Here is a 25,382-nt window from a genome sequence, read left to right as displayed (position 1 = left end):
TTGATACAAACTCAAGGTTACTTCCAATACTTTTAAACTGCTATTACAAACTGTTAGTTGCTAGTTAATCAGCTCATAACCATGATATAAAGATAAATAAGTCTTCAAAAACCTCGGAGAGCTATAAAATATGGCATTTAAAATGTTTTCATTGTTTTAAAGATTCTTTGACAATAGGACATGTCATCTCCTGGCAGCACCCAGCCTACCTCAAAGAAGATGAAACGCCATATGGAGATGGCTTCAAATTTGGCAAATGAGCCAACTAGGCAAAAAGAAAACACCCTTGTTTCTCAACAGACAGATTTCTGTCAAAAATGGGCAACCTTTAATGCAGGACAAGTCCACTGCCAAACTCTGCCAAGACAGCGTAAGCAAGTCTTAAATAGTTTCTGCTTCACATATATGTCTGTCAACTGTATTGAGCCAGAAGGCTGAAGATGATGCTCCAACATTATAGGGAGTTTTGGGTGATAGTTCAGGCAGCAAACTGTCCCTATCATTTTTTTTTATTATTTTTAGAAGCTGCTCACATGTACTTCCTGTTTACTCCAGTAATTAATTTTATTCCTTCTCAAGTCTCTGGTGGGGCTGAAGGCCAAATAGTCATATTTCCACAATTAAGCTTAAGTTGTTTAGAATTTAAGAAAAGGTTTTCATATAAATAATACCAATAAAGATAAAAGTTAATTTAGATATAGAACTCTAAACTTGTCAAGATAGGATAAACAAATAATTTCTCCTAAGTTGCCAAATGCAACATAGAGTGGACATTGCACATGTAAATCTTTCCTAATAGTTTTCATATCTATTTTGTAATTATTATTGTATTGAAAGAAAATGAGCCTTTTATTGGACTTAAAGGGGGAAATGTTGGTATAATGTTCTTATGGAATGTGTACAATTTACCCTTGTTCAATAAAATGCTGATTTCTCTACCCCACTCTCTGGTTTGAATCTGCACATTGCATTGTGATGTTTATTCTAAGCACCCTGTCTCAAGTTTGTGTAAATATGCCACCATTTGTTCTCTGTATTTTCAATAAAACAACCAGCCAATGCTGAGCATGGAGATAATAGGGTAGGTCATCCTTGTTGAGAGGGAAGGAGAAGGAAGCAAGTGGGAGGAGTCAGTGATGGGAGATCTGCAAGGGAGGGCTTGGAACCAGGAGGAGAGATGAAAGGGACCTAAGATGTAACTAAAAGCAAGTATAAAGTGGGAAATCTGAATGGGAGGAAACAATGTGGGTTTGGAGGTTTCAGAAGGAATAACTATTGCCCAGCATTGTGCTCTGGATTAATTAAACAAATCCTAATCCCTGTGTATTGGTTTGGGTATATAGCTGGTTCAAGAATAACTGTTGTTTAACTAAAAGATAAATAAATATTAAAAACCCACAACACAGTAGTAAAAATTTTCAGTATTTCCCTTTGTGATGAGGTAAACTCTAGAGCAGGATTTAATCCTCCATATTCCAAGGAATATTTACTTTTCCAGAATACCATGCCTCACATAAACACCATGTTCATCTGTTAGAGAAATATTATGAGCCTGAGCAGAAAATGCTCAATTTGGAAGAAATATCATGGCATGCCTAATCCTTCGCACACGTGCTATTGTGACAAATGTTCATATTTCAGTGACACACAACTGACAGCATTAGAGAAGCACCTGCATTCTCACCAGACCGTGAAAAACTCATTAGACTCTACTGATGGTATCAGGAACCCAGGGCAGACACTCTGTTTCGAGTGGTTCACTAAGACATGGGTTGTGAATTAAATGACACAGGTATCGGTTGTACTCTGATGGCTTATGAACAAAAGATCTGTGTTATTTTTCCAACTACAAAAAGATGAATCTCTTATCTTTAAGAATTTTCCTGACTCTGATACACATCTGTTTAAAAATTTTTTTTTAGTCTAGTTCCTTTTAAATTACTTCTTAAGGTTCTTTTTAGGAACAATATAAAGCAGAAGTTCATATGTAACTGATTTATTCATACAAAGTCTGATAATCACCCATGTGTGTCACTTTAGGACAATGAAAACCACTAACCGAATGAGGGTGGGAGTGAATCTATTTAGTCCCAGCATTTGGTAGGCAATGGCAGCATTCCAGAACAACAAAAGCTACAGAGAGTGAGAGATAGAGACAGAGACACAGAGAGACAGAGAGACAGACAGCGGCACTAAACTGCTTGCATGTTCAAAGAACAATGTTGCCCAGAAAGTTAATAAGCTTAAGTTTTCCACAGATTCCCATGATTAATGTCACCAGGTTTATAGATATTCAAAGGGACTATAATGGGAACAGGGACTGTCTCTAACATGAACTGATTGGTTTGCTCTTTGATCACCTCCCCCTGAGGGTGGAACAGCCTCACCAGACCACAGAAGAAGACAATGCAGCCAGTCCTATGAGACCCAATAGACTAGGATCATAAGGAATGAGAGGAAGACCTCACCTATCAGTGGACTGGGGGAGGAGCATGAGTGGAGAAAGGGGAGGAAGGGTGAGATTGGGAGGGGCAGAAGAAGGGAGCTACAGGAGGGATACAAAGTGAATAAATTGTAATTAATAAAAATTAAAATTAAAAAAACTCAAGTGACAACACATGCTGGAGAGGATGTGCAGAAAGGGGAACCCTTCTCCACTTCTGGTGGGGATGTAAACTTGTATGACCATTTTGGATATCAATCTGGCACTTTCCAGACAACGCTTCCTCAAGATTCAGCTATGAGAGAGGGAAGATGGCGGTGGCTAGTGTGCACCTTAGCTGAAGGGCAAAGGACCTGAAACACCGAAATTGGTGAGTGAAAGGGCTAATCAACCCAGAACAGAGTTATCTATACTTCCAGGAAGAAAGAGACTAACCATGAACTGAGTCCCTCTAGAATCAGGTCACCGGCAGACTCCTCCAGGAGGTGCCCCAGGCACTTCCCTGCACCCTACTCCCTCTTTGGAGGAGGCAGGAGGCGGCCAACATAATCTGCCACAGACCACACTGTCTGTACCTCAGCCCCAGCAAGAGCTGCAGCTTCCACCAAAAAAACCCCGAGATTTGGGGCTGAGAAAACCAATCCTTTCAGGCACTCCCCCGAGAACGAGAACACTACCATAACCCTGTCCTGGCAGAGTGGAAGGATAGAGAGGCGCACAGCTGCTTCACAGTGCCTGGACCCCAGTGCTGCCAGCTGCTCCTAGCAAACAAACTGCAGCTTGGGATCGGGATCTGGATCGGGATCTGGGACTGTGGTCATTCAACACGTCCTGACACTCTCCCGGGTCCAGTGCAATAAGGTCTAGCACAAAGTCCTAGCACTGGCGACCCCTGGCAGAGAAACCCCCAGCTCAGGATGGGGACTGAGAATTCCCAACCCCTCCTGGCACTCCCCTGAGAGCACCACCTTAAGCCTGCCCTAGTGGAGGGGAAGGACAGAGAGGCGGCCAGCCACAGGCCACAGTATCTCCTCTCCAGCACACCAGTGGCCTCTGGCAGAGAAACCAAAATTCTGGATCAGAGGACACTCAACCCTACCTGGTACTCCCCTGGAACCAGCTGACATATGCACTAGTGCCTGGCAGCTTCTGGCAGAGAGATCTGGGCCCAGGATCTGGGATTGAAGACACTCAACCCAACTCTTTCGGGTGCTACCCTAGGATCAGCCACCATAAGCCTTCCCTGGAAGAGGGGAAGGTCAGAGAGTGCAGTGGACACCAAGTTCTGCTGCTACAGCGCCACTGAGCTTACTGTTAGCCTACACCCACATTTGCCCCAGCAGGATCAAATCGGAGAGTAGATAGTAAGGGGAACCCCTGTGCATTCCAACTGGTCCTGCAAGGGAGTGAGCCTTCTAGAGAGAGTTTGCCCCAGACCCAGGGCCTCTCTACGCAAGCCACCAGGCAAACAATCCCTGGATCCCAGACAGAGTTGCATACTAGTGGCCTGCAGGTCACTGCAATAGTCAGGGAATAAGCGAATGCACACTGCGCCCTCTAAAAGTGTGTGCGAATAGCGCAAGCATCACATTCCTAACCGAGGTAAAAATGAAACCACAACACACACTCCTAAACCAGTGAACCTCTCTCATCTTCCTGAAAAAACGGTCCAGAAAACAGAAAGAGACGATCTGAGCCTGAACTACAAACACCAGGAGCAAACAGTGAGGGTTATAGATAACCAGATGACCAGAGGCAGACATAAGGACACACCCAACAAAAATCAGGACATTATGGCTTCACCAACAACCCCACAAATCAATGGACACTTCAATTCACTAGATACACAAGAAAACGAATTTAAAACTATGTTTTTTTCCAGCTATTAAAGGCCCATAATGATGAAATGCACAAAGCCCTCAGAGGAATAGCCACAGAAATCAAGACAAACAAAGTGGAAATAAATAAAGCTCTCAGAGAAATGATCACGAAAAATAAGGCAAACAAAGAGGAAATGAACAAAGCTCTCAAAGAAATATCTATACAAATGAAGGCAAATAAAGAAGAAATGAACAAAGCCAAACAAGTAGAGGCACAATTAGCGATATATAGAAAGGAAACGACAAAAAATAGAAGCCATCATTGAAAATCAGGACTCCACATTCATACAGATGAAGGAAATGGTGCAAGACATGAAAACAGAATTAGAATCAATAAAGAAAACACAAATAGAGAAAAACCTGGAGCAGAAGAACATAGAGAAAAGATCAAGAACCACAAAGGAATCACCAACAGAATACAAGAGATCAAAGAAAGAATCTCAAGTGCTGAAGATACACTTGCAGAAATTGACATGCCTCTCAAAGAAAAAATAAAATCAGAAAAGTTCCAAACACAAAACATCCAAGAAATCAAGGACACCATGAAAAGAAAAAATCTAAGAATAGGAGGAGATGAAAAAGAAGACATCAGGCTCCAAGGTCCAGAAAATATTTTCAAGAAAATTATGGAAGAAAATTTTCCCAACTTAAAGAAAGAGATGTCCATAGACATACAACAGGCCTACAGAACACCAAATAGACTAGACCAGAAAAGAAATACTTCACATCACATCATAGTCAAAACACTGAACCTACAGAACAAAGAAAATATATTAAAAGCAGCAAGGGAAAAAGGCCAAGTAACATATGAAGGTAGACCTATCAGAATCACACCAGATTTCTCAACAGAAACTATGAAAGCCAGAAGGGCTTGGACAGAAATCATGCAGTCCTTAAGGGAACACAGATGCCAACCCAGACTACTATACCAAGCAAAACTTTCAATCAACATAGACGGAGAATTCAAAATATTCCATGACAAAACCAAATTTAAACAATATCTACATAGTAACCCAGCTCTACAGAAGTTATTAGAAGGGAAACTCCAAACCAAAGAAAACAACTACATCTAAGGAAACAGAGGAAATAGATAACTACACAGCAACAACAACAACAAAAACCCCAAAATACAAGAGAATATAAGCAATGAAACTCAGCAACACCACCAACCCCACATCAAAAGAAAGTAACAATTGTTGGTCACTAGTATCTATCAACATCAACGGACTCAACTCCACAATAAAAAGACACAGACTAACACAATGGTTTCAGAAACAAGATCCAACATTCTGTTGCATCCAAGAAACACACCTATGCAACAAAGATAAACACTACCTCGGAGAAAAGAGCTGGAAAAATGTTTTTCAAGCAAATGGGCCCAGAAAACAAGCTGGAGTAGCCATCCTAATATCTAATAAAATAGACTTATAACCAAAATTAATCAAAAAAGATAAGGAGGGCTACTATATTCTCATCAAAGGAAAAATCCTCCAAGAGGACATCACAATTTTGAACATCTATGCCCCAAATACAAGAGTGCCTATATTTGTAAATGAAACATTAAAGCTTAAATCACACATTGATCCTAATACCTTAATAGTGGAAGACTTCAACACACTACTCTCACCAAGGGACAGATCAACTAGACAGAAACCAAATAGGGAAATAAAGACACTTACAATGTCCCTAAATAAAATGGACCTCATAGCCATCCACAGATCTTTTCACCCAAACTCAAAAGAGTATACCTTTTTTTCAGCACCTCATGGAACCTTCTCCAATATAGTTGGTCACAAAGCAAGCCTCAACAGATACAAGAAGATTGAAATAATCCCTTGTATTCTATCTGACCACCATGGACTAAAGCTGGACCTCAACAACAATGGAAATAACAAAAAGCCTACACGCACATGGAAACTGAACAACTCACTACTCAATGACAGCTGGGTCAAGGAAGAAATAAAGAAAGAAATTAAAGACTTCCTAGAATTGAATGAAAGTGAAGGCACAAAATACCCAAATTTATGGGTGACACATTAAAAGCAGTTCTCAGAGGAAAATTCATAGCACTAAGTGCCTTCAAGAAGAAATTTGTAACATCACATACAAGCAATTTAATGGCCCAACTGAAAACCCTAGAAAAAGAAGAAGCAGATACACCCAAGAGGAGCAGACAGCTGGAAATAATCAAACTCAGGGCTGAAATCATTCAATTAGAAACAAATAAAAATATTCAAAGAATCAATGAAACAAAAAGCTGGTTCTTTGACAAAATCAACAAGATAGACAAACCCTTAGCCAAACTAACTAAAAAGCAGAGAGAATCTATCCAAATCAGCAAAATGAGAAATGAAAAGGGTGACATAACTACAGAGGAAATTCAGACAATCATTAGGTCATACTACAAAAGCCTATATGCCACAAAATTTGAAAATCTAGATGAAATGGACAATTTTCTTGATAGATTCCATCTACCAACATTAGGTCAAGATCAGGTAGAAAGACTGAATAACCCTATATCCCCCAAGGAAATTGAAGCAGTCATTAACAGTCTCCCCTCCAAAGAAAGCCCTGGGACAGATGGTTTCAGCGCAGAATTCTACCAGACCTTCAAAGAAGTACTAACACCAATTCTCCTCAAACTATTCCACAAAATAGAAACAGAAGGAACATTACCAAACTCATTCTATGAAGCCACAGTCACCTTGATACCTAAACAACACAAAGACCCAACAAAAAAGAGAACTTCAGACCTATCTCTCTTATGAATATTGATGCTAAAATACTCAATAAAATACTTGCAAACCGAATCCAAGAACACATGAAAGATATCATCCACCATGACCAAGTAGGCTTCATCCCAGGCATGCAAGGGTGGTTTAACATACGGAAATACATCAATGTAATCCACCACATAAACAAACTGATCATCTCCTTAGATGCCGAAAAAGCATTTGACAAATTCCAACATCCATTCATGTTTAAAGTATTGGAGAGATCAGGGATACAAGGCACATATCTAAACATAGTAAAGGCAATATACAGCAAGCCCATAGCCAACATCAAACTGAACGGAGAGAAACTTAAAGCAATCTTACTGAAATCAGGGACCAAGACAAGTCTTCCCACTCTCTCCATATCTTTTTAACATAGACTTGAAGTCCTAGCTAGAGCAATAAGACAACTAAAGAAGATCAAGAGGATACAAATTGGAAAGGAAGAGGTCAAAGTTTTACTATTCACAGATATGATAGTATACATGAATGACCCTAAAAATTCAACCAGAGAACTTCTTCAGCTAATAAACACCTTCAGCAAAGTGGCTGGATACAAAAATTAACTCAAAAAAATCAGAAACCCTCCTGTATACCAAAGACAAAAGGGCTGAGAAAAAAATTAGGGAAACAACACCCTTCACAATAGCCCCTAATAACATAAAGTACCTTGGAGTGGCTCTCACCAAGCAAGTGAATGACCTGTATGAGAAAAACTTCAGGTCTCTGAAGAAATAAATTGAAGAAGACATCAGAAGATGGAAAGATTCCCAAAAGCAATCTACAGATTCAACACAATTCCCGTCAAAATACCAACACAATTCCTCATAGATCTTGAGAGAAAAATTATCAACTTCATATGGAGAAGCAAAAAACTAAGAATTTCCAAAACAATCCTGTACAACAACAGATTGTCTGGAGGCATCACCATCCATGATCTCAAGCTGTACTACAGAGCAATAGTAATAAAAACGACATGGTACTGGCATAGAAATAGAATAGTGGATCATTGGAAGCAAATAGAAGACACAAAATTAAACCCACATACCTATGGATATTTGATTTTTGACAAAGAAGCCAAAACCATTCAGTGGAAAAAAGACAGCATCTTCAACAAATGGTGCTGATCCAACTGGATGTCTATATGTAGAAAAATGAAAATAGATCCATACTATCACCCTGCACAAAACTAAAGTCCAAGTGGATCAATGATCTCAACATAAAACCAGACACACTAAATCAATTAGAAGAAAAAGGGGGTAAGACATTGAAACTCATTGGCACAGGAGACAACTTCCTGAACAGAACACCAACAACACAGGCTCTAAGATCAACAATTGACCTCATAAAGCTAAAAAGCTTCTGTAAAGCAAAGGACATAGTCATCAAAACAAAACGACAGCCTATGGACTGGGAAAGGATCTTCACCAACTCTATATCTGTATCTGACAGAGGGCTGATATCCAGAATATATAAAGAGTTAAAGAAGTTAAAAAGCAGCAAATGAAGCAATCCGATTTAAAAAATGGGGTACAGAGCTAAACAGAGAATTCTCAGTAGAGGAATACAGACTGGCAGAGAAACACTTAAAGAAATGCTAAACGTCCTTTATCCATCAGAGAGATGCAAATCAAAATGACCGTGAGATTTCACCTGACACCCACCAGAATGGCCAAGATGAAAAACTCAAGTGACAACACATGCTGGAGAGGTTGTGGAGAAAGTGGAACTCTCCTTCATTGCTGGTGGGAATGCAAGTTTGTACAACCACTTTGGAAATCAATCTGGTGCTTTCTCAGACAATTAGGAATAGTGCTTCCTCAAACCCAGCTATACCACTCCTAGGCATATATCCAAAAGATGTTCAAGTACACAACAAGGACATTTACTCAACCATGTTTGTAGCAGCTTTATTTGTAATAGCCAGAACCTGGAAACAACCCACATGTCCCTCAATTGAGGAATGAATACAGAAATTGTGGTACATTTACACAATGGAATACCACTCAGCAATTAAAAAAACAGGAAAATTGTGAAATTTGCATGCAAATGGTGGGACCTAGAAACGATCATCCTGAGTGAGGTATCCCAAAAGCAGAAAGACACACATGGTATATACTCACTTATATAAACCTATAAGATAGGATAAACATACTGAAATCTATACACCTAGAGAAGGTAAACAAAAACTTCAAGTCTCTGAAGAAAGAAATTGAAGAAGACATCAGAAGATGGAAAGATCTTCCGTGCTCATGGATCAGTAGAAATAACATAGAGAAAATGGCCATCCTGCCAAAAGCAATCTACAGATTCAATGCAATTCCCATCAAAATACCAACACAATTATTTACAGAACTTGAAAGAAAAATTCTCAACTTCATATGGAGAAACAAAAAACCCAGAATTTCCAAAACAATCCTGTATAACAACAGATCCTCTGGAAGTATGTCTATCCCTGATCTCAAGTTGTACTATATAGCAATAATAATAAAAATTGCTTGGTACTGGCATAGAAACAGAAAGGTGGATCAATGGAACCAAATAGAAGACCCAGAAATAAACCCACACACCTATGAATACTTGACTTTTGACAAAGAAGCCAAAACCATTCAGTGGAAAAAAGACAGCATCTTCAACCAATGGTGCAGGTCCAACTGGATGTCTACATGCAGAAAAATGAAAATAGATACATATTTATCACCCTGCACAAAACTAAAGTCCAACTAGATCAAAGACCTCAATATAAAACCAGATTCTCTAAATCGGTTAGAAGAAAAAGTGGGGAAGAGCCTAGAGCTCATTGGCACAGGAGACAAGTTCCTGAACAGAACACCATCAGCACAGGCCCTAAGAGCAACAATCAATAAATAGGACCTCATGAATCTGAAAAGCTTCTGGAAAGCAAAAGACACTGTCGTTAGAACAAAACGACAGCCTACAGATTGGGAAAGGATCTTCTCCAACCCTGTATCTGACAGAGGTCTGATATCCAGAATATATAAAGAACTAAAGAAGTTAAAAGGCAATAATTCAAGTAACCTAATTAAAAAATGGGGTATGGAGCTAAACAGAGAATTCTCTGTAGAAGAATATAGAATGGCAAAGAAACACATAAGGAGAGGTTCAGCATCCCTAGCCTTCAGAGAGATGCAAATCAAAACGACCCTGAGATTTCACCTGACACCCATCAGAATGGCTGAGATCAAAAACTCAAGAGATAAATCATGCTGAAGAGGCTGTGGAGAAAGGGGAACCCTCAGCCATTGCTGGTGGGAATGTCAACTGGTACAACTACTTTGGAAGTCAATCTGGTGCTTTCTCAGACAATTAGGAATAGTGCTACCTCAAGATGCAGCTATATCACTCCTTAGGCATATATCCAAAAGATGTTCAAGTACACAACAAGGACATTTGCTCAACCATGTTTGTAGAAGCTTTATTTGTAATAGCCAGAACATGGAAACAACCCAGATGTCCATCAACGAAGGAATGGATACAGAAATTGTGGTACTTTTACACAATGGAATACTCTCAGCAATTAAAAACAAGGAAATCATGAATTTTGTAGGCAAATGGTGGGATCTAGAAAAAAATCATCCTGAGGGAGGTATCCTAAAAGCAGAAAGACACACATGGTATGTCCTCACTTACATAGACCTATAAGATAGGGTAAACATACTAATATCTGTACACCTAAAGAAGATAAACCAGAAAGAGGTCCAGGGGTAAGGTGATCAATCCTCATCTAGAAAGACAAAGGGAATGGACATTGGAAATAGGAGAAAACAATTAACAGAACAGTAGCCTACAACAGAAGTCACCTGAAAGACTCTACCTAGCAGTGTATCAAAGCAGATGCTGAAACCCATAACCAAACCTTCAGCAGAGTGTAGGGAATCATATGAAGGAAGGAGGAATTAGTCTATCTAGAGGGGACAGGGAGCCCCACAACGTCCAAATATGTCTGAGCACATGGATCTTCTATGAGACTGTTTATCCAACCAAGGACCATGCATGGATATAACCTACAACCCCTGCTCAGACATAGCCCATGGTAGCTCAGCATCCAAGTGGGTTCCTTAGTAAGGGGGACAGGAATTGTTTCTGACATGAACTCATGAGTTTCCCCTCCTCCCTGAGGGAGTAGCAGCCTTCTAGGCCACAGATAAGGACATTGCAACCATCCTGAAGATACCTGATAAGCTAGGGCCAGACGGAAGGAGAGGAGGACACCCCCTCTCAGTGGACTCGGAGGGGGCAGGGAGGAGATGAGGGAGGGATGGGAGGATTGGGAGGGAAAGAGGGAGAGGGCTACAGCTGGGATACAAATGAATGTATAAAATTATTTAAAAATAAAAAATATTAAAAAAAGAAGATAAACAAGAAAGAGGACCCAGGGTATGATGCTCAATCATCACTTAGAAAGACAAATGGGATGGGCATTGGATGTAGGAGCAAACAAGTAACAGGACAGGAGACTACCACAGAGGGTCTCTGAAAGACTCTACCTAGCAGTGTATCAAAGCAGATATTAAGACTCATAACCAAACCTTTGTCAGAGTGCAGGGAATAAAAAAAAGGGGGGGGGGGAGTTAATATGACCTGGAGAGGACAAGAATTCCTTCCACAAGGACCAAATATATCTGGGCACAGGGATCTTTTATGAGACTGTTTCTCCAAACAAGGACCATGTATGGATGCAACCTAGAGCCTCTGCTCAGATGTAGCCCTTGGTAGCTACATCTGAGGTACCCTAACAAGGGGAACAGGGACTGTTTCTGACATGAACTCAATGGCGGGCTCTTTGAACTCTTCCCTCCCTCCCACAGGGTGGAGCAGCCCTGCTAGGCCACAGAGGAGGATTTTGCAGCCAGTCCTGAAGACACCTGATAAACCAGTATCAGATGGAAGGGGAGGAGATTCTCCAGTATCAGTGGACTTGAAAAGGGGCAGGAAGGAGATGAGGGTGGGAGGGTGGGATTGGGAGAGAAAGAGGGAGCAGGATACAGCAGGGGTACAAAGTTAACAAACTGTAAGTAATATAAAAAAAATAAAAATTAAAAAAATCTTTACTTAAAGAACTCTTTCAGCTGATCTAATCATGCATTTCTACAGGGTCATATTTCATATTCTTCATGAATTTCTGTAAATTCCAGATCATATTTTTATGATCAGTGAATAATGAATGCTTCTTTAAATTTATTCTTGTAATTTGAGTTTATATGCTTTGATAACAATACTGAACTTACCCTGTTGCTAGTGGCAAAGTGTATTTTCACTATTATTAATTGACAGTGTTAGCTTTAGTAACTAACAATTATTTACAACCTTAATCTGCAAAAGCAACATGTAGTTTAGTGAAGCACAGATTGTGTTACAATAAATTTGATGCTTTTTTGGACTGAGAAAAAGAATATTCAGCTATACCACTCCTAGGCATACGTCCAAAAGATGCTCAAGTATACAAGGACATTTGCTCAACCATGTTTGTAGCAGCTTTATTTGTAATAGCCAGAAGCTGGAAACAACCCAGATGCCCCTCAGTTGAGAAATGGATACAGAAATTGTGGTACAAGGGAATATTACTCGGCAATAAAAAAACAAGGAAATCACGAAATTTGCAGGCAAATGGTGGAAACTGGAAAAGATCATCCTGAGTGAGGTATCCCAGGAGCAGAAAGGCACACAGGGTATATACTCACTTATAAGTGGATATTAGATATATAATACAGGTAAACATACTGAAATCTATACACCTAAAGAAACTAATTAAGAAGGAAGAATGGTTAAGATGCTCAATCCCCATTCAGAAAGGCAAAGAGAATGGATATCAGAAGAGGGAGAAAACAGGGAACAGGACATGAGCTTACCACAGAGGGCCTTTGAAAGACTCTACCTTGCAGGGTATCAAAGCAGATGCTGAGACTTATAGCAAAACTTTGGGCAGAGTGCAGGGAATCTTATGAAAGAAGGGGAAGATAGTAAGACCTGGAGAAGACAGGAGCTCCACAAGGACACCAACAGAACCAAAATATCTGGAAACAGGGGTCTTTTCTGAGACTGATAATCCAACCAAGGACCATTCATGGAGATAACCTAGAAACCCTGCACAGATGTAGCCCATGACAGTTCAGTGTACAAGTGGATTTCCCTAGTAATGGGAACAGGGACTGTCTCTGACGTGAACTGATTGGCCTGCTCTTTGATCACCTCCCCCTGAGGGGGCAGCAGCCTTAGCAAACCACAGAGGAAGACAATGCAGCCAGTCCTGATGAGACCTGATAGACTAGGATCATAAGGAATGAAAGGAAGACCTCACCTATCAGTGGACTGGGGAGGGGCATGGGTGGAGAAGGGGGAGGGAGGGTGGATTGGGAAGGGAAGAGGGAGGAAACTAGAGGGGGGATACAAAGAAAATAAACTGTAATTAATAAAAATAAAAAACACAAGAAAAGAGAAAAAGATGGATTGGACAGCAGCTCCACAAGGAGACCAACAGAGCCAAAAACTCTGGGCTCAGGGAGTCCTGCAAAGACTGATGAATCAGCCAAGGACCATGCATTGAGAGGACCTAGAGCCCTGCTCAGATGTAGCCCATGGGCAACTCAGTCTCCATGTGGGTGCCCTAGTAAAGGGAACAAGGGCTGTCTCTGACATGAACTCAGTGGCCAGCTCTTTGATCACCTACCCCTGGTGAGGTAACCTAACTAGGCCCCTCAAAAAGAATCCAGACAGTCATAATGAGACTTGATAGGCTAGGGCCAGATAGTAGGGGAGGAGGACCTCTTCTATCAGTGGACAAAGCGGGGATAGAGGGGAGGAAGAGGTAGGGAGGATGGGACTGGAAGGAGATGAGGGAGGGGGCTAAAGCCAGGATACAAAGTAAATAAATTGTAATTAATAATAATAATAAAGAAAAATTTAAAAAGAGAGATAAAAGTCTTTAAAAATACCATGTTATAACTATTAAAATATAATGCCATTTATAAGATCATTATAAATTGCACAACATTTTCTTATCAAATAATGCACTTTTAAAACTCCTGTCAGTGTTTTGACAATATACCCCATATATAGAGAGGCTGTGGATTCAAAAACTTCCAGCAGTAAGGCTGATGGTGTGAGGGAATACGGGGTCCGTTCCTGGAAAACTGAAGCACACGTGGGCCTCGTGTACAGGGGCTGAAACAACAACTGGTGCAGTTCTCTTTCAAAGCAGTTTCCTGCAGAGGTCTCCTGAACTTTAAATGTAGATCCAGTTCACAGAGAACACCAAGTGTCTCTATGGGCCACATCGAGTGCAGAGCACCCGAGTTTTACAATGCAGTGTGCTCTCGGATTGGTTGGCAACAAAGCAAGTATTTACATGTGAAATCTTTCTTTAACATTGTTTAATTGAAAGCAAAACTACCCACAACAAAAAATCTACCACAGGTTACTTTCATCATTTCGTGGTGGATAAATAAGTGCATGAAAATATGCTTTAGAGTAAAAGTTCAAGTCTAATGTGAAGCTCTACAACTCCAGAACAGCACTTGTCACTGTACAGGAGTTCATTGCGATGTTCAGACTCATGGTCTGGTTAATTTCAGTGTCTGACTTTTTTCTTTCAAGTTTTCTTACAATAATTCTCTAATAAAAATCTACATAAAATGTAGTAAATTGAAAATATGCCCTTGGACAAATTCTCCAACACTTCTTCATATTCCCCTTATATTGAATTATCCTCAGCTGTCACTGAGATTTAGTTGATGTCAAGGTAAACTATGATGGTGAATGCCCATAAGCCCAGTACTTCAGAGGTGAGAGCAAGAAGATTCAAGTCCAGTGTCATCCTCATCTACATAGAACCTTCAAGGACAACCTGAACTGGATGAGATCCTGTCTCATAAAATAAGTAATAGACAAACTCTGTGGTTATCTATTTACAACTGCCAGACTGGTGTTGCCAGGGCTCTACAAACTTAACAGGCTGAGATGGATACCATGTGGGTAAAACTGACAAAGATTCGTGATTTACAGAAATGTAATGTAGAAACCCTATGCTATTGATGCTTGTTCATCAAATGCACTGAGACAACACGAAATCCTGAAAGCCTGTAGTTACAAGAGTACCCATGAGGAAATTGGAATTGCCATGAATGAAGGCACTAATTCTCTTTATAATGTTCATTAGGAAAGTAAAGATAAGAAAGGCAGTCCAGCATCTTTGGGAAAGAGAGCTTGGAAGGAAGGTGTTCCCATCAAACCCAACTCTTTTAGAGATGTCTTAGGTTTGTGAAATTTGAGAATTCATATATTATATTTATCTTTTCAGAGATTCTTCTGTCAGAGCTATATAAGAATCCCAATGACATTTTCAAATATCCATGTGCAACCCTTATTAGGTTTTGGGAATCAAACTGTATGCATATAAGTAATTGTAAAGCAACTCCTGTGCAAATAATCTGGAAATCAAAGTCTTTACCTTGTTCCTTACACAGATGTTAGCATGGTATGTCAGCAGTTTTCTTGCCATTGAGGCGTTGTTATTCCAAACAGCATAGTGCAGAGCCGTGTTCCCACTGCTGTCCATAGCATTTGGATCAGCACCATGTTCTAATAAAATGACCATGCATTCTTCATGCTCATATTGTGAAGCCTGAGGTTATTACATCAAGAAATAGATTAGAGATGGGAAACTGAAAACAAGCAATCCATGGATTTCACTAATTATTTCCATTTAATTGAGATCATGTTTTTTTTTTTTTTTCTCAGCACTTATAGCAAATCCCTGTCATGCTGTTGGCTACTATCTACCTTAATTAGTGCTGTGCTGTTGTCACTGTCACGGACTTCAGTGTCACTGTTCCACTCCACTAGGAGGGTCACCACATCAGGATGGCCATATGCACAGGCATAATGCAGAATTGTTCTGTGAAAATGAGACTTTTAAAGAATGTTTACAAGACTAAGTCAAAATGTAAATATTATTAGCATGTAAGTAATTTTCTTCTGATGTACTGATAAAATATATATCTGCCTTTACCACACATCCCAGTAATTAAGGGAATTTTTTTCACAGTGCTAGACACATGGTACATGCATCTCTGCCTGGGAAGCAAGAGTGCCACCATTGGGCTACATGCTTGCTATCCCAGTTAGATTTCCATTGCCACAATGAAACACTTTGACCAAATGAACATGTGGAGGAAAATAACAAATGGCCCTGGTAGTCTTTAAACGTCCCTCTGAAACCTCATAAGACCTCCATCTTCTGCACTGCCCTCAACATTCTTACTGTCCCAGCTCCTTCAGAAAGGCTCACCAAGCATTGAACATTCAGTGGCTTTTATTGCACAGTGTTCCAAAGTCCTTCCACAACCCTCCCACAGACAGCAATACTCCACTATGCTGGTACCAACTTGTCTTAAGGTTTCCATCACTCTGATGAAAAACTATGTCCAAAGCAATTTGTTTATTTCACTCACAGTTCCACATAACACTTAATCACCAATAGCACTGAGGGCAGGAAACTCCAGCAGTGCAGGAACCTGGAGGCAGGAGCTGATGCCATGGCCAAGGAGGAGTGCTGCATACTAGCTTGCTCCCCAAATCTTATTCAACCTGCTATCTTACAGAATCCAGGATCTGCAGCCCAAGGATGGCACCACTCACAATGTGCTGGGCCTCCACGATCAGTCAGCAATTATGAAGATGCCCTGTAGGTTTACCATAGCCAGATCTTATGAAGACATTTTCTTAATTGAGATTCCGTCCTATCAGATGACTGTAGCTTATGTCAAGTTGACCTGCAACTATGCAGCACACTTAGCCAAAGCAACCTTTCTGAACTTAACCTGGATTTGAATCCTACCTTAAAGTCTTTTGCTATCATTATTTACTCTCTTTACACCTAAAGCCCACATTCATAAAATGAGGATGAAAATATACCCATCTCAGAGGACATTATGGGACAGTTGAACAAACACACATGCAAAGCATTAAGAACAGTTTGTACTACAAGTTTTCAGAGAACTTAGATGTTTCAGTATTTTGCTTTGAGACATGGTCTTGCTACAGAGTACAGGCTGCTCTTGAATTCACCACTTATCTCAGGAGCTTTAAACTTGCAGTCCTCCCACTTTAGGCAACTGGTACCTGGCGCTGCAAGTGAGCACACTGTGCCTGGCTTCTGACGTGCTTCTTCGCACACTGCATTAGAATGCCACTTTCCATTCATGATGTAATAAGCTTTGCTTGACAGCAGATTTCATAATGCGGAAAGTAGGTGGGTTTCACAACCCATGGTGCCTGTATTACATCACACATGGTGTAGTCTAAAGGATTTCGGAAATTCTAGTCATAATATTTAAATAGTATTTAAATATTTAAATATTACTATTTCAATATTATGTGAAAAGTGTGGTAGGTAATGAGGGCATGACATTAATAAAATTATATCTGAAGAACTAACTCTTTCTTTGATTTCTATGATCTTTAGCTAAAAAAAATCAGCACTCGAGTGACAGAGTTTGGTCCATTTCATTTAATATTTAGATTTATATAATGTGCAGAAATAAGATGTTTCAATAATTAATACGAGTACCTGATAGTGCTATAATTTTTCAAAATAGCTACGTTTTACAGTTTAATTTCAGGAATATTGTTATTTGAAAGGAAGAGTGTGACATTCAATTGGACCTGAGTCCTATATCTTTAAACTTTCTACTCAAGGGAAAATGCGAACACTTTAAGTGTGAGAGGCACTTAAATGTGCTGTGTAATGAAGAACCAAAGTGTATTTGGTGAACTAGTGGGTAAAAAATTGATAAAGTTGCAGAGTTCAACATTTTTGTATTTAAGGATTGTAATAATTTAAGTAAATTTGAAATTTTTATTAATTATAACTCAAATAATAAATCAGGAGTGAGTGAGATAACAATTGTACATATGTTATCAGCAGGCCATATGAGGTATAAGGTAACATACTGTGTGTAATCATTCTCTTCCCTTAAGGTGAAGAAATGACATACACAAAGGAGTCCATGAATTTAAACGCAAAACCTCTGTTAGCATTTGTTTTTTCTCTAGAGTGATTCTCTGAACTGAAGTCATTTGTGTGTGTGTGTTTGTGTGTGTGTGTGTGCACACACACACGTGCGTGTACAACTGTGTGTATGTGACTGTGTGTGTGTAATAATACTTCATGTGTTCATGGCAGAAATCATAGACAAGAAAAAAGGAAGCTTCCATCTTACAAGAATGGCATATGGGAAGTGAATTCTTTGTTAATGAATCAAAGACTGTATGCAAAAGAGAGAGGTGGGGGAAACACTGAAAACACAGTAGAGCGTTCAGATGGTGATAAGCACAGAGAAATAGAAAGGTGGGTAGCAGTGAAGAGGAAGCAGCTAAGGGTCTCTCCCCCTGGCCAAGGAGAACTAAGACTCTAAAAGATAAGCCATGTGGCCCTGGAAGTCTGCCTGTGCCACACGATAAAGCCGAATTCCCACAATCCTGAAATCTAGCTGAAAATTTCCTTTGAAAATGACTCCAGAGAGTGAAGTTAGCCCTGAAGGCGTCCACATTGGTTCTCTGTATTCTTCACATGGCTGTACTGGGGCTCCATCTTGAAAGGTTCCTGTTGCTCTAAACTGAGTTTCTTTGGGGGATCTAAAGAAGACAATTTAATGACAAGTGTGTGAGCATGAGGTCAACCTACTATATTGCTTAGTTGAGAAACACGTGCATCAGGCAGTCACAGAAAAGAGGAGGGCTAGATATTAAAACATTAAGGAACTCAAGTGTCGGGGAGGGAGGGTGGGATTTGGAGGGGATGGGGGGCTACATCGGGGATACAAAGTGAAGAAACTGTAATTTCTAAAATATAAACCAAAAAAGAGGACAAAAGAAAGAAACTCAAGTGTCAAGGGAGTTGGATGGTGAACATTCTACTGCCAGTGGCCCTGCCCTCCTCAGGGAACACTAGAATAACAGACAAGCACGGGAAGTCCCGCCTTTGTTGACAAAGTCAACTACTAGACACCGCCACTGAATGTGATGACAGTTCCTCCCCGAGTCCTCCGGGCTAGTTAGGGAAGATGATGCTTTCTTTTAGTTCTTTACATGCCGCCCAGCCTGCCCCTTGCCTCTGACCCCCAAGCCCGGTCACCTGTTCTTTCTGTCTCGGTCATTGGCACCATTTTTCCCCCGTTTGAGTCTGCACTGAACCATGGCAGCATCACCCAGGCTCGCAGCCTTGTGGATCTTTCCGAAGGCTGTGTAGCTTTTGAGCTGTCGATGGGAGCAGAGGCTAGTAGCACTCCAACACTGACCCCCAGGGCCTGGGAAGCGCTCCCTCCGGCTGGCGGATGAGCCCCAGGAAGACTGCCTTTGATTCCAGAAGCCCAAGAACTTCTCCATGGTGGAGCTCCCCACACATCCCCGGCACCCCAAAGCCCCTGGCCTTCCCCGTGGGCTGCTGGCCCCCCTCAGAACCAACACAGTGCTGTAGATCTGAAAGGAAGCCAAGGGAGTCTCGCCACTCCCCCCAGGGCCACGGCGAAGCACCCACAGTGGACTCTGTAGGACAGAGCCCAAGCAGCACAGGTGCTTCAACTGAAGTCAATCCCACTGTCGCCAAGCAACGTATGGAAACACAGACACGAGCTCTCCCGCCAATAGGACACCCTGGGTCAAACAGCTGTGACAGGTCAGTGGTTCTCAGCGTGCTTACTGCGCACGCGCAAGACGTGACCTGGGAAATCAGCTTAATAGCTCAACCTGTCCTGGTCTTCAAACAGCAGAGGCTCTGGAAGCCGAGCTTTTGTTGGAAACCTGGAGACTGCAGTGGTTTCGGCTCCTGGAGCAGGTTACTAAAACCTGTAAGTCAAACTACCCTTTGACTTAGCTTCCAAGGCAAATGCCACTGAGCCCCCACTAATGTCTATGGGAACCTGGTGGGTGCCACCAGGCAAGGAAGATGACTTCGGTGATCTGGAAGCAGTGGCTAGAGCGACATCTTTGATTTTTTTGGTTTTGTTTTTGTTTGATTGGTTGGTTGGTTTTTCAAGACAGGCTTTCTTCGTGAAATCATGCTCTGGCTGTCCTGTACTGGCCGCGAACTCAGCCATCTGCCTGCTTCTCCTTCCCATTCCTGGGATTAAAGAAGTGTGCCGCCATGCCCAGCTATCTTTGTAATATTTTTCAGTGGAAATACGTGCACCTCTTTGCCTGATGAAATGTGAAGCTGTAGTGACCAATGATGCCTATCTCCTTTTCTGCTGTGGAACAGTCTTGCCTTTGCTGTCACCATGGTGTCAGATGTGTCTCCTCGAGCTAGGAATATCTTCAACATTTTAACTTTTCCTCCTTTACTTCTCATGGACCCTAGAACTCATTTTTTTCTCTGGGAAATTATGTCAATTTTAAATGTGATTGAACATTAGCCTGGAAGGATATAGTCAGTAAGTAATAGTTTCTGCTTGAGTTTCTGGCTCCAACTTCTTGCCTTCAGCTCATGCCTTGGCTTCCCTTGTAAACGGAAACAAACCCTTTCCGCGTTGCTTCTTGTCAGTGTAGTCACGGAGCCACAGAGCAGGACAGGAAGCTAGTATTGGCACTCTCACTGTGAGCCACAGTAGAGGAGCCCCGTCCACGTTCCCAGCACTCTCCTTGAAGGCGCCCGTGGGCGTCTATGATTATTTGCACATTAGATGAGCATCATCTACTTGTGGTTTAAACAAGCATTTCACCAGGGTCATACTGGAAAATGACTTCCTTCTCCTGGCTGTTTCCTCCCAAGTTTGAATCCTAAGGGATGGCACTACCATTCCCTCAGTTACTATTAACCAGTAAATAGTTCTGACCAAAAGAAAGCTCTCCTTAGTACTATCACTTAATCTAAACTTCTGCACGGTTCATAATTTAGAGTGGGTTAATGTTGTGCATGTCATTGTTGTCTTTGCCATTGTCACAGTATGTGCACACTTCCAAAACAAAAGTACTGATGACCAGCAAAGGTGCTGTAAGTGGTGGTGACTGTTTGTTCGTTGGTTGATCTTGCTCTAACCTTAAGATTTTGTGATTGATGACCTCTGTTGCATTTATTTTAAACACTCCCAAATTATCTAGCCATTTGAAATATTAATATTTATTATATATTATGGCATCAAATATTTAACTATAATTGTATCTTCTTATTTAAGCTCTGTAGACTTGAAAACATAACATATATAGAGTGGACTATTTCTATTGTTTAAAGAAATCATAGAATTTTCTAGCTTAGTAGTGACTTTAGTTACTTTTAATTTATAAAAATATTGTTTTTGCTCCATATTTTATTTTTTATTCATTAGTTCTTTGAAAATTTCATACATTTTTTTCACATTCATCTCTTCCCCCAACTTCTTGCAGATGCACTCCACCTTCCCTGTGTACCCAACTTTGTGTCCAGTTTGTGCTACCCATGTACTCTTGGTTTTCTGGACATCCACTTAAGTGTGTCCAAACCACCATGGGCCACACCCTTCAAGAGACCATCTTTTTTCAACATCTTCCAACAGCTGTCACTTGCCAGAAGCTCCTCAGCTAGGCATAGGACTTCCTGTCTACTTCCTATCTCCATTTTGGGATTTGTCTAGCTCGAGTCAATAGGTCTTGTGCACGTTGGCACAACCACTGTGAATTCATATGTGCAACTACCCTGTTGTGTATGGAAAACACTAATTCGCTCTAATCATCTACTGCATCTGTCCCTTATTATCTTTCCCCTCTTCTATGGTGATTCCTGAGCCTTGGAAAAAGAAAGGTGTGTTATCGATGTCCCATTAAGAGCTGAGCACTCTGCAGTCTCTCACTCTATGCACCTTCACCAGTTGGGGGTCTCTATGTTAACTATCATCTACTGCAAATAGAAGCTTCTCTGATCAAGACTGAGAGATGTGTTAATCTTTGGGTATAATGATACATCATTAGGAGTCAGTTTAATACTATGTCCAATATGCAGCATAATTGTAGTAAGTTCTTCCCTATCATTTATCCACAAGCTCTTGGCCTGAACACAGTATCAGGTATGAGTTTCATCTTGTCCAGCTGGCCTTAAATCCAACCAGAAAGTGGTTGGTTGCTTCCATGATGTTCACACCATTATATATCAGTGGACATGTCTTATTGGGCCAATCATTATTGTAGCTTCCATGGCTCACAAGTGGAAAGAATAATGGTTACTTTTTTTTCCTCCTACAGCATGCATAGCACCTTCAACACTAAGAAAATCTAAGCCATGACTTAGGAAGCTTCTAAGTCAATACAAGCTTGATCTATTCATTTCTATGAATCAAGTATGCAATGTCTTCAGCAATGGAGACTTACTCAAAAGTTTTGGAGAATAATCAAGAGCTAATATGTTGTAATGTTTGGAGGTCTATGCTTACTAGCCATCAACTCTAAAGGAGGTCACCTGTTCCTTGTACTGGACTTTTTGTTTGTCATATGTAGCAGGAACATTGTCACCCTATTATAGATTAATCCTACTTAATCTTTTTACATGTATATACATTTTAGGTAGCTTCTCCAGAGAATATTTCCAAGTGACTTTTTGTGAAAGGTCTTTAGTGTTAATGTATTTAAACAATCTTATATTTCCTTATTAAGTTCTGGTTTCTCTCTCTTAACATAATGTCTATAAGATTGTTTTTAATGCTGTTCATTTTGCAAAGTCATCACCTTTCCTGACAGAAAATCATTCATTGTTCCTTCTACTAAAGACTTCTTTCAAATTTTGCACTAAATTGTTTTGCTGTAACTTCCGCTGGTTCCAGAGTGAGCCTCTGTAGCTTCTTGTTTCTCTTTAGTCTTCCCTAGCCAATGCTTCTTTTCTATTTGACTTCTGGGCCTTGGTACCTCAATCTTTATAATATTTTCTTGTTTTCATCCATAAACCCAGAAATATCATAATTCTGCTTTTCTTTATAGCTCAATAAAATTCCTTTGTGGGTGTGTTCCACAATCTCATCCTCTCCGGACTTAAAGGAAAATGAATTGTTTCTTCTGTGAAACATGTGCATGTGGAGCTGATTGGAAGAATGGCATTGTGGACTTGTCAACACGAGGAGCTGAAAGAACCACAGAAGTGTTGGCCAGGGGCTTCTTCTGTTGACCTTGTCCCTACTTTCATCAGAGGATTGTGTCCTTGCCACTGGGCAGGTGACTCAAGTTTCAACCTAATTCTGTCTCTGACCTCTGTGGAAGATTTAGTTTAAAGCCTCTTTCTTGTGTGAGTGGCCAGAAGGGAAATTCATACTCTCAAGATTCAAAGGAAAATTAATTCATTATGGAACTACATCTGACTCTTAATACACACACACACACATGTACACACATACACACACACACACAATCTTCCTTTTGTGTGCTTCTTAGTATATGAGTATAAATGACCTGGCAGATTTAGGATTTCACTGGCCAAATTAGAGAGCCCTTGAAATGCAGCAAAATAGTTTCTTTACATAAACACCTGTAGTAGCCAGTTTTTTAGCAGACAAGTGGGTAGGTGGCTTGATTTCACTTGTATGCAGAAGCATTCAAACACAGAGCAGAGCAGAAGAGGTCTCCAGCTGAACTACAGACAAAATCGTTGATTTTTTTTCAAAGAACCAACTCTTGGTTTCATTGATTCTTTGTATTGCTCTCCTTGTTTTTAATTTATTATTTTGAGCCCTGAATTTGATTTTTTTTTCCTGCTGTCTACTCCTCTTGGGGATGTTTGCTTCTTCTCCTCCTCCACTTCCTCCTCCTCCACCTCCTTTTTCTAAAGCTTTCAGGTGTTCTGTTAAGTTGCTAGTACAGGATATCCCCAATTTCTTTACAATGTCACTTAGTGCTAAGAACTTTCCTCTTAGCACTGCTCTCACGGTGTCCCATAAGTCTGTTCCCTCATTTTCATTGAATTCTGGGAAGTCTTTGTCTCTTTATTTTCTCCCTCACCCAGTGATCATTGAGCAGGGATCATTCAGTTTCATGAGTGTGTAGGCTTTTTGTTGTGTCTGTTGTTGTTAAGGTCTAGCTTTAATTCCTGGTGATCTGGTAAAGAACTCTGGATTAATTCAATTTGCTTGCATTTTCCTAGAGTATGCAAAAAGGACAACGGTCTGAGAGTTCCTGACTCCAGGACTGGGGAGACAGTCACAGGGGGTCTGGATCCTGTCATCCCCAACTTTCTGGGTGTCTCCTCTGGTCCAGGAAGCACCAAAGTAGGTGTTTTGGATCCAGTTGCCTGAACTCACCAGTTTCACAGTTTCTGATCTTCTGTCCCTCACATATGGAACACACTGGTTGCCACCATCTTTGAACTTCCCTTTGTTCTTTCATATGAAGTTTAGAATTGTTCTTTCAAGGTCTGTGAAAAATTGCATTGGTATTTTGATGGGAATTGCCATCAAAATACCAATGCAATTACCATAGATTCAATGGTAGGAGGGCCATTTTTACTATGTTAATCCTATGGATCCATGAGCGTGGGAAATCGTTCCATCATCTGGTATCTTCTTCAGTTTCTTTCTACAGGGTCTAGAAGTTCTTGTCATACAGGTCTTTGACCTTGATTAGAATTACCCTTATATACTTTATATTATTTGTGGGTATAATGAAGGATGTGGTTCCCCTCATTTCTTTCTCAGCCTATTTGTCATCTGTATACAAGAGGGTTACTAATTTTTTTTTAAGTTAATCTTGTATCCAGCCATTTTGCTGAAGTAGTTTATCAGCTTCAGGAGTTATCTGCTGGAACTTTTGGGGTCGCTTATGTATTCTATCATATCATCTGTGAACAGTGATACTTTGGCTTCTTTCTGATTTGTATCTCTTTGATCTCCTTTACTTGTCTTACTGCTCTAGCTAGAACTTCAAGAATAATAGTCTGGCTACTCTAGTCCTCAACTTTCACATTTTAGTACGATACAGTAACATCTTCCCTTTTATAAACACAAGAGAATCATTTTATTGGAAATATTAAAGGAAAATGGTTGGAGTTGTTCTTTGGTATAAGCTATTTAGCAAACATATTTAAATTTTATTTTATTTACTAATGTTTGTTCATAGAGCATGATTTACAAATTAAAAAAAGATAGTTTCCCAGGAAAAGTTAAATTTCACATAAAAAATTCAGAGCCATGAAAGTGTATCTGGATTCTTTACTATGACACATTCTTTGCACATTTAGGTGTTTATATTTTGTTTACAAAATGAAGATTTGCCAGGCAGTGGTAGCATATTTCTTTAATCCCAGCACTTGGAAGGTAAAAG

General features: G+C 40.4%; 1 pseudogene; it reads right to left on the bottom strand.

Moving 5' to 3' along the window:
* The window catches only part of LOC110539610 (DNA-directed RNA polymerase II subunit GRINL1A-like), a 44,418-nt pseudogene extending 24,916 nt beyond the window's left edge, over nucleotides 1-19,502 (bottom strand).
* Nucleotides 19,503-25,382: the final 5,880 nt, after the last annotated feature.

Source organism: Meriones unguiculatus, chromosome 7 (assembly GCF_030254825.1).
Source record: "Meriones unguiculatus strain TT.TT164.6M chromosome 7, Bangor_MerUng_6.1, whole genome shotgun sequence".
NCBI lineage: Eukaryota > Metazoa > Chordata > Mammalia > Rodentia > Muridae > Meriones > Meriones unguiculatus.
Note: the sequence above shows the minus strand (reverse complement) of the source record. Positions and strands in the feature narration are given on the sequence as shown.